The 10,000-nt window shown below is 56.3% G+C and overlaps 3 non-coding genes across 3 annotated transcripts in view; all 3 read left to right on the top strand.

The window, feature by feature from the left end:
- Positions 1 to 5,392: 5,392 nt before the first annotated feature.
- Positions 5,393 to 7,270, top strand: LOC139968350 (small subunit ribosomal RNA). Its single transcript, XR_011793355.1, has one exon. It is a non-coding gene; the product is annotated as a small subunit ribosomal RNA (ribosomal RNA).
- A 605-nt stretch (positions 7,271 to 7,875) lies between these two features.
- Positions 7,876 to 8,035, top strand: LOC139968234 (5.8S ribosomal RNA). Its single transcript, XR_011793271.1, has one exon. It is a non-coding gene; the product is annotated as a 5.8S ribosomal RNA (ribosomal RNA).
- Positions 8,036 to 8,469: 434 nt separating this feature from the next.
- Positions 8,470 to 10,000, top strand: part of LOC139968419 (large subunit ribosomal RNA) — a 4,028-nt gene continuing 2,497 nt past the window's right edge. Inside the window, exon 1 of the ribosomal RNA XR_011793417.1 lies at positions 8,470 to 10,000. This exon is cut by the window's right edge and continues 2,497 nt beyond it. This is a non-coding gene — a ribosomal RNA (large subunit ribosomal RNA).

Here is a 10,000-nt window from a genome sequence, read left to right on the forward strand (position 1 = left end):
CGACCCGCGAACACATGCATAGAGTTGTGACCATTGTCAACTTGAATGTATCGGGCGCTGGCTTGATTGTGTGCCCGACGGAGACGGCAGAACGACCCACGAACACATGCATAGAATTTGGACTTCCTTGAAGAAGACGTTGACATAAAAAAAAAAAAAAAAAAGTCAAGCGGGTACTGGCTCAAGTGTGCCCGACGGTGACGGTAGAACGACCCGCGAACACATGCATAGAGTTGTGACCATTGTCAACTTGAATGTATCGGGCGCTGGCTGGGATGTGCCCGGCGGAGACGGCAGAACGACACGCGAACACATGCATAGAGTTTGTGACCGTTGTCAACTTGAATGTATCGGGCGCTGGCTGGGATGTGCCCGGCGGAGACGGCAGAACGACACGCGAACACATGCATAGAGTTTGTGACCGTTGTCAACTTGCATGAATCGGGTACTGGCCTGTGTGCGCCCGACGTTGACGGTAGAACGACCCACGAGCACATGCATAGAGTTGTGACCGTTGTCAACTTGAATGTATCGGGTACTGGCCTGTGTGTGCCCGACGTTGACGGCAGAACGACCCGCGAACACATGCATAGTGTTGTGACCATCGTCAACTTGAATGTATCGGGCGCTGGCTTGATTGTGTGCCCGACGGAGACGGCAGAACGACCCACGAACACATGCATAGAATTTGGACTTCCTTGAAGAAGACGTTGACATAAAAAAAAAAAAAAAGTCAAGCGGGTACTGGCTCAAGTGTGCCCGACGGTGACGGTAGAACGACCCGCGAACACATGCATAGAGTTGTGACCATTGTCAACTTGAATGTATCGGGCGCTGGCTGGGATGTGCCCGGCGGAGACGGCAGAACGACACGCGAACACATGCATAGAGTTTGTGACCGTTGTCAACTTGAATGTATCGGGCGCTGGCTGGGATGTGCCCGGCGGAGACGGCAGAACGACACGCGAACACATGCATAGAGTTTGTGACCGTTGTCAACTTGCATGAATCGGGTACTGGCCTGTGTGCGCCCGACGTTGACGGCAGAACGACCCGCGAGCACATGCATAGAGTTGTGACCGTTGTCAACTTGAATGTATCGGGCGCTGGCTGGGATGCGCCCGGCGGAGACGGCAGAACGACACGCGAACACATTCATAGTGTTGTGACCGTCGTCAACTTGAATGTATCGGGCGCTGGCTAGGATGTGCGCGGCGGAGACGGCAGAACGACACGCGAACACATGCATAGAGTTTTGACCACTGTCAACTTTAATGTATCGGGCGCTGGCTAGGATGTGCGCGGCGGAGACGGCAGAACGACACGCGAACACATGCATAGAGTTTGTGACCATTGTCAACTTGCGTGTATCGGGTACTGGCCTGTGTGTGCCCGACGTTGACGGCAGAACGACCCGCGAACACATGCATAGAGTTGTGACCATTGTCAACTTGAATGTATCGGGCGCTGGCCTGTGTGTGCCCGACGGAGACGGCAGAACGACCCACGAACACATGCATAGAATTTGGACTTCCTTGAAGAAGACGTTGACATAAAAAAAAAAAAAAAAAAGTCAAGCGGGTACTGGCTCAAGTGTGCCCGACGGTGACGGTAGAACGACCCGCGAACACATGCATAGAGTTGTGACCATTGTCAACTTGAATGTATCGGGCGCTGGCTGGGATGTGCCCGGCGGAGACGGCAGAACGACACGCGAACACATGCATAGAGTTTGTGACCGTTGTCAACTTGAATGTATCGGGCGCTGGCTGGGATGTGCCCGGCGGAGACGGCAGAACGACACGCGAACACATGCATAGAGTTTGTGACCGTTGTCAACTTGCATGAATCGGGTACTGGCCTGTGTGCGCCCGACGTTGACGGTAGAACGACCCACGAGCACATGCATAGAGTTGTGACCGTTGTCAACTTGAATGTATCGGGCGCTGGCTGGGATGCGCCCGGCGGAGACGGCAGAACGACACGCGAACACATGCATAGTGTTGTGACCATCGTCAACTTGAATGTATCGGGCGCTGGCTAGGATGTGCGCGGCGGAGACGGCAGAACGACACGCGAACACATGCATAGAGTTTTGACCACTGTCAACTTGAATGTATCGGGCGCTGGCCTGTGTGTGCCCGACGGAGACGGCAGAACGACCCACGAACACATGCATAGAATTTGGACTTCCTTGAAGAAGACGTTGACTTAAAAAAAAAAAAAAAAAGTCAAGCGGGTACTGGCTCAAGTGTGCCCGACGGTGACGGTAGAACGACCCGCGAACACATGCATAGAGTTGTGACCATTGTCAACTTGAATGTATCGGGCGCTGGCTGGGATGTGCCCGGCGGAGACGGCAGAACGACACGCGAACACATGCATAGAGTTGTGACCGTTGTCAACTTGAATGTATCGGGCGCTGGCTGGGATGTGCCCGGCGGAGACGGCAGAACGACACGCGAACACATGCATAGAGTTTGTGACCACTGTCAACTTGCATGTATCGGGTACTGGCCTGTGTGCGCCCGACGTTGACGGTAGAACGACCCACGAGCACATGCATAGAGTTGTGACCGTTGTCAACTTTAATGTATCGGGCGCTGGCTGGGATGTGCCCGGCGGAGACGGCAGAACGACACGCGAACACATGCATAGAGTTGTGACCGTTGTCAACTTGAATGTATCGGGCGCTGGCTGGGATGTGCCCGGCGGAGACGGCAGAACGACACGCGAACACATGCATAGAGTTTGTGACCATTGTCAACTTGCATGTATCGGGTACTGGCCTGTGTGCGCCCGACGTTGACGGTAGAACGACCCACGAGCACATGCATAGAGTTGTGACCGTTGTCAACTTGAATGTATCGGGCGCTGGCTGGGATGTGCCCGGCGGAGACGGCAGAACGACACGCGAACACATGCATAGAGTTTGTGACCACTGTCAACTTGCATGTATCGGGTACTGGCCTGTGTGCGCCCGACGTTGACGGTAGAACGACCCACGAGCACATGCATAGAGTTGTGACCATTGTCAATTTTAATGTAGCGGGTACTGGCCTGTGTGTTCCCGACGTTGACGGCAGAACGACCCACGAGCACATGCATAGAGTTGTGACCGTTGTCAACTGAAATGTATCGGGCGCTGGCTGGGATGTGCCCGGCGGAGACGGCAGAACGACACGCGAACACATGCATAGAGTTTTGACTTCGTTACAGAGGACGTTGACAAAAAAAAAATAATAATAATAATATCAAAAAAAAAAAAACATGGTCAACTTTAGTGTAACGGGTATTGGCTTAAGTGTGTGACCCAATGGTCAGAATGAGTGGGCAGAGTGAATCGGATTATATATTAAGGGGAGTGTCTTGTCTCGCCGGTCGATCTTCAAATTGTAGAAGTTTCCTCATATATCTCCTTGATTTCGTCAAGATATATCCGGCACGGGAGCAACCCCGACACTCCTCTGAAAATACGGGTCGCTCCCATGTGAGAAGGTCGATGGTGTGATCGACGGCACGAGTGTCATGCGACCGGGCGAGGGCCGAGTAATTAGCCGACGGTGATGCACACATGCGTAGGCATGGGACCCGTTGTCGTTGCACGAGTCTGTGAGACGGGGCGCCGCCGGACAAGACATACCCGGCACGGGAGCAACCCCGGCACTCCTCTGAAAACACGGGTTGCTCCCGGGTGAGAAGGTCGATGGTGCGGTCGATGGCACGAGTGTCATGCGACCGGGCGAGGGCCGAGATTTAGGCCGACGGTGATGCACACAGGCGTAGGCTGGGACTCGTCGTGTTGCACGAGTCTGTGAGACGGGGCGACGGCCGACCTCGACGGCAGGCCGCCCGATGCATCCGCAAGGTGTGGCTCTCGTCCGAGATTTTGAGATCTCTTTAGTGTAGCGGGTATTGGCTTAAGTGTGTGATCCAATGGTCAGAACGAGCGGGCAGAGTGAATCGGATTCTATATATGAGGGGGGTAGTAGAGTCGATCCAAGACTCGAGAAGGCTTTTAATGTCTGTCGTGTGTGTATGCGTGTCATGGTTGGACTCCAGCGGGCCCTTTCGGTAGGGTCAGCCGTCGTTTCATCGCGACCATGTGTTGCAACTCGGCGCTCAGAGCGGGGGTTTTCACCCACTCGCCCCGTGAGCAGAGGTGTCCCTCCGTGCACACGTATATATCGACGTTCAGATATGAAGCTTTCGCGGACGGGAGTCCACCCGAGACTCGAAAAGGCTCCTTGCCTGTGGTGCGTAAATATGTTTTTGCACGTCAGACCCTTGCTGGCCTTCTCGGTAGGGTCAGCCGTCGTTTCATCGCGACCATGTGTTGCAACTCGGCGCTCGGTGCGGGGGTTTTCACCCACTCGCCCCGTGAGTAGAAGGTTCTTTCGTGCATATGTATATATACAATCCCAGATATTGAGCTTTTTCATCCGCAGAACCCCCGGTGGAGAAGAGAGAGAGTAGAGATGAGAGAGAAAGGAGAAGGGAGAAGGCCTCTCGCGTTGCGTGGTCGATGGCACGAGTGCCATGCGACCAGGCGAAAGGCAAACGGCAAGCCGACGGCGACGGCAGGCCGCCCGACTCACCCGCAGAGAATCTGGGTCTCGTTCGAGATTTCGAGATCTCTTAAGTGTAGCGGGTATTGGCTTAAGTGTGTGATCCAATGGTCAGAACGAGCGGGCAGAGTGAATCGGATTCTATATATGAGGGGGGTAGTAGAGTCGATCCAAGACTCGAGAAGGCTTTTAATGTCTGTCGTGTGTGTATACGTGTCATGGTTGGACTCCAGCGGGCCCTTTCGGTAGGGTCAGCCGTCGTTTCATCGCGACCATGTGTTGCAACTCGGCGCTCAGAGCGGGGGTTTTCACCCACTCGCCCCGTGAGCAGAGGTGTCCCTCCGTGCACACGTATATATCGACGTTCAGATATTGAGCCTTTTCATCCGCAGAACCCCCGGTGGAGAAAGAGCAGGACCTCGGTGTCGTCAGATATCGAGCTTTCTCCACGGGACCCGTTCGGGCATGCTGCCGTTGCTGCGACCATGTGTTGCACTCGGCGCTCGGTACGGGCTTTTTCATCCAAGCAACGAATGCACGCTCGAGGCGTGCGATTGCTCTCCCCTGTTCCAGTGGACGAGCCGTCGCCCTCCCGCGTCGCTTCGAACCGGTCCCGTCTCCGAGGCGGGACCACTGCGACTCCTCTCGAGACGACCCAGTCGACTCGGGTAGAGATACACACCTCGAGAATCCCTTCGGGCGGTTCTTCGATCACTGTACCGTAATAGCACGGCATCGACAATTGAGAATTCAGAGAGAGAGAGAGGGGAGTGCGAGAGCGACTCCCGGACGGCGAACGGGCCCAGCCCGGTTCTGTCGACCGTTACCTGGTTGATCCTGCCAGTAGTCATATGCTTGTCTCAAAGATTAAGCCATGCACGTCTAAGTACAATCCTGAACATACAAGAGAAACTGCAGATGGCTCATTAGATCAGTTATGGTTTATTGGAGAAAGTCTTATACCATGGATAACTGTGGTAATTCTAGAGCTAATACATGCAACAAAGCGCCGACCCTTCGGGGGAAGCGTGCTCTTATTAGGAACAAGGCCAGCCCGGTCCTTTCGGGGTCCGGTCTCCGCTGGTGAACTCTAGATAATCATGCCGATCGCACGGTCTTGCACCGGCGACGCTCCCTTCAAAAGTCTGCTCTATCAACTTTCGATGGTAAGTTATGCGCTTATCATGGTTGTGACGGGTAACGGAGAATCAGGGTTCGATTCCGGAGAGGGAGCCTGAGAAACGGCTACCACATCCAAGGAAGGCAGCAGGCACGCAAATTACCCACTCCTGACACGGGGAGGTAGTGACAAAAAATAACGATACAGGCCTCTTCGGAGGCCCTGTGATCGGAATGAGTACACTTTAAATCCTTTAACGAGGATCTACTGGAGGGCAAGTCTGGTGCCAGCAGCCGCGGTAATTCCAGCTCCAGCAGCGTATATTAAATTTGCTGCAGTTAAAAAGCTCGTAGTCGGATTTCTGGCCGGGGCGGGCGGTCCGCCGTGAGGCGTGCACTGCCCGTTCCCCTTCTCCCCGTCAAACGGGAGTCGTGGGAGATTTTTCCCGGCCAGTGATTCGGTTGGTCGTGCGGTGCTCTTAACTGAGTGCCGTGCGAGACTGGAACGTTTACTTTGAGAAAATTGAAGTGTTCAAAGCAGGCCAAAGTGCCCGAACAGCTCAGCATGGAATAGTGGAAGAGGACCTCGGTTCTATTTCGTTGGTCTTGAGATCCTGAGGTAATGATCAAGAGGGACTGCCGGGGGCATTCGTATTGCGGCGTGAGAGGTGAAATTCTTGGATCGTCGCAAGACGCCCGACAGCGAAAGCATTTGCCAAGAATGTCTTCATTGATCAAGAACGAAAGTCGGAGGATCGAAGGCGATCAGATACCGCCCTAGTTCCGACCATAAACGATACCGACTCGTAATTCGCCGGCGTTCCTCCCATGACGCGGCGGGCAACTCTCCGGAAAACCAAAGTCTTTGGGTTCCGGGGGAAGTATGGTTGCAAAGCTGAAACTTAAAGGAATTGACGGAAGGGCACCACCAGGAGTGGAGCCTGCGGCTTAATTTGACTCAACACGGGGAAACCTACCCGGCCCGGACACAGTGAGGATTGACAGATTGAGAGCTCTTTCTTGATTTTGTGGATGGTGGTGCATGGCCGTTCTTAGTTGGTGGAGTGATTTGTCTGGTTAATTCCGATAACGAACGAGACTCTTGCTTGCTAAATAGTCCGGCCACCCGTCGTGGTGAGCCGCGAACTTCTTAGAGGGACAAATGGCTTTCAGCCATACGAGATGGAGCAATAACAGGTCTGTGATGCCCTTAGATGTCCGGGGCCGCACGCGCGCTACACTGGCGCAAGCAGCGGGTACATTTGCCCTCGGCCGAAAGGTCCGGGTAATCCGCTGAGACTTCTCCGTGCTGGGGACAGGGACTTGTAATTGTGTCCCTTGAACGAGGAATTCCAAGTAAACGCGAGTCATCAGCTCGCATTGATTACGTCCCTGCCCTTTGTACACACCGCCCGTCGCTACTACCGATCGAATGACTTAGTGAGGCCATCGGATCGACCGTCTGGCACCCCCGGCTTCGGCCGGTTGTCGAGGCGCGACGAGAAGACGGTCAAACTTGATCATTTAGAGGAAGTAAAAGTCGTAACAAGGTTTCCGTAGGTGAACCTGCGGAAGGATCATTAACAGAACCCTTCCCCTCCGTGATCGGAGAGGGAACAAAGGGGGAATGTCGGAAAAGCCGTCACAGAGAGACACGCGGAGAGAGCAAATTGGAAAAGCCGGGGGGACTCGAGCGGGGTTTTCACCGCCTCCTTCCCCGTTCCACGGTCGAGGTCAGACCCCGCGCTTCGCCTTCGCTCTCTCCGACAAAAAGGAGACGGGCGTGTCACACACAGACCAGCCCGGGGAGTACCCGGTTCTTCTCTCGTCGTCTGTCTCACGGAGTCTCGCACTCCCGGTAGCTTCGAGGGAGAAGTCCCGCAAGGGTGGAGACGCCGTCGCCGTCCGCGGCGCGGCGCTCCTCGAGGCATTCTCCGCAGGGCAGAGAAGGGGCACCGGTGTCGCCCGATTTCCCCCCAGTCGGCGAGTCTGACTCGCGCGACCCGCCCTCGCGGCGGTGGGGGGAAGGAGGGAGCCCGCTTCCCCCCTCGGCTCGACGGAGGATATTTCTTTCCAGTCACAAGCAAAGAAGGCACAGAGTCCCCGTGTCCTTTCTCCTTCCGTTCCACTTCTTCCCTCGGCTCTGAGGAGAGTTTGCGAACGCGGGAGTCTTCCAGTGGCAAATGACAATTCTTGGTGGTGGATCACTCGGCTCGTGCGTCGATGAAGAACGCAGTTAGATGCGAGAATTCATGTGAATTGCAGAACTCACTGATCATCGACTTATTCGAACGCAAATGGCGGCTCGGGGATGCTCTGCTCCTCGAGCCACGTCCGTCTGAGCGTCTGAAGACAATCACTCACAGAGTCGGCGTGTTCGCGCGCCGGAGGAGCGCCCGGCCGCAGCCGTCCCTTCGACGGCCGGCTGCGTCGGGTCAGTGTCAGATGGAGTTCTGTGATGTCGGCGCCGGTGAAACTCGGCGAGCAGGCTCGATCGGTAACCGGGGGTTCGTCGGTCGTGCGACGTGCCATCGGGGTGTAGACGTATGCGCCCGTGGTGCGGTCCAGCGTCCGACCCCCCGGAACGGTCGAGGAGCCTCTGCCGGGCAGAGCCGGTCGACCCAATCGCGGGGTCTCTCGTCCTCCCGTCTGCGTTCTCGCAGGCGCATGGTAGGCCACCCTTTCCCGCCGGCGACCCGATTCTTCGGGGAGCGCCGGGGAAGGAGAGACCCCGGGTCGCCGCTATGACTCCGATCACGTTCCACGTGTCTTTCACGATTCCAGACCTCAGATCGGATGAGATTACCCGCTGGATTTAAGCATATCACTAAGCGGAGAGAAAAGAAACTAACAAGGATTCCTTCAGTAGCGGCGAGCGAAGCAGGAAGAGCCCATCGCCGAATCCCCGCGCCCGTTTGCGGTGCGAGGGACCTGTGGCGTAAGGAAACTGAACTCCGGTCGACAGAGTCCGGCCGCAGTCCACTGTGATCGGGGCTGCAGCTTACCCGCAGCGGGTGTAAGGCCCGTAGGGCGGACTCGAAGGCCGGAGGGAAAGCTTTCCAAGAGTCGGGTTGTTTTAGAATGCAGCCCAAAGAGGGGTGGTGAACTCCATCCAAGGCTCAATACTATGCACGAGACCGATAGTCAACAAGTACCGTGAGGGAACGTTGAAAAGAACTTTGAAGAGAGGGTTCAACATTGCGTGAAACTGCCAAGAAGTAAACGGATGAGTGCCGCATGCTACATGGGGCGTCCGGTTGATTCAGGCGCGGTCGGCGCGGCAGCGTGTGCGGGTTCGGATCCCTCGGGACCGACCCGCGGCGCTTCGCCGTCCGGTCCGCGTCGCACTTCTACCGTTCGGCGCCCTTCCCGGCGACCGACCGAAGAGCGGAGCAGAGGGGCGGGCGAGGCTGCGGCGTGCGGGGGCTTCGGCCCTCGCCGTCTTACGCCGCCCGTCACGGTTGCTCACTGCGCTCTCTGTCGAGGACTCTGCGTGACGGCCTGCCCCCCCGGGGGTTCAGGCAGCGGGGTCCGGGCCACCGGCGTCTCCGTCGGTCGCGTGCACAGCTTGCTGTCGCGTGGCCGGCGGGATCCGGAGGGTCCGGTCTCGCCGCGGCTTCGGCCGAAGCGGAGGGTCTGTCGGGCGTGAGCGAGGCCTCCTCATTCGACCCGTCTTGAAACACGGACCAAGGAGTCTAAGCAGGCTTGCAAGTCGAGGGGGTCTACCGAAACCTATCCTGGCATAACGAAAGTGAAGGTCGGCACAGGGCCGTCACGAGGCGGGATCCCGGCCCTCTGGGTCGGGCGCACCGCCACCCCGTTCCGTCCGGCTCGTCCGGTGGAGCGGAGGAAGAGCAAGCATGCTAAAACCCGAAAGATGGTGAACTATGCTCGGGCAGGAGGAAGCCAGAGGAAACTCTGGTGGATGTCCGCAGCGGTTCTGACGTGCAAATCGATCGTCCGACCTGAGTATAGGGGCGAAAGACTTATCGAACCATCTAGTAGCTGGTTCCTTCCGAAGTTTCCCTCAGGATAGCTGGTGCTCGGGAGATATTCGTGAACAATTTTATCTGGTAAAGCGAATGATTAGAGGCCTTGGGGCCGAAACGACCTCAACCTATTCTCAAACTTTCAATTGGTAAGAGGTCCGACTCGCTGGCTTGGAGCCGGACGAGTGAGAATGAACGAGTGCTCAGTGGGCCACTCTTGGTAAGCAGGACTGGCGCTGTGGGATGAACCAAACGCCTGGCTAAGCCGTCCGACTCGGTCGCACATCAGAGCCCACAAAAGGTGTTGGTTGATACAGACAGCAG

The sequence above is a fragment of the Apostichopus japonicus genome, chromosome 5 (genome assembly GCF_037975245.1).
Source record: "Apostichopus japonicus isolate 1M-3 chromosome 5, ASM3797524v1, whole genome shotgun sequence".
Taxonomy (NCBI): domain Eukaryota; kingdom Metazoa; phylum Echinodermata; class Holothuroidea; order Aspidochirotida; family Stichopodidae; genus Apostichopus; species Apostichopus japonicus.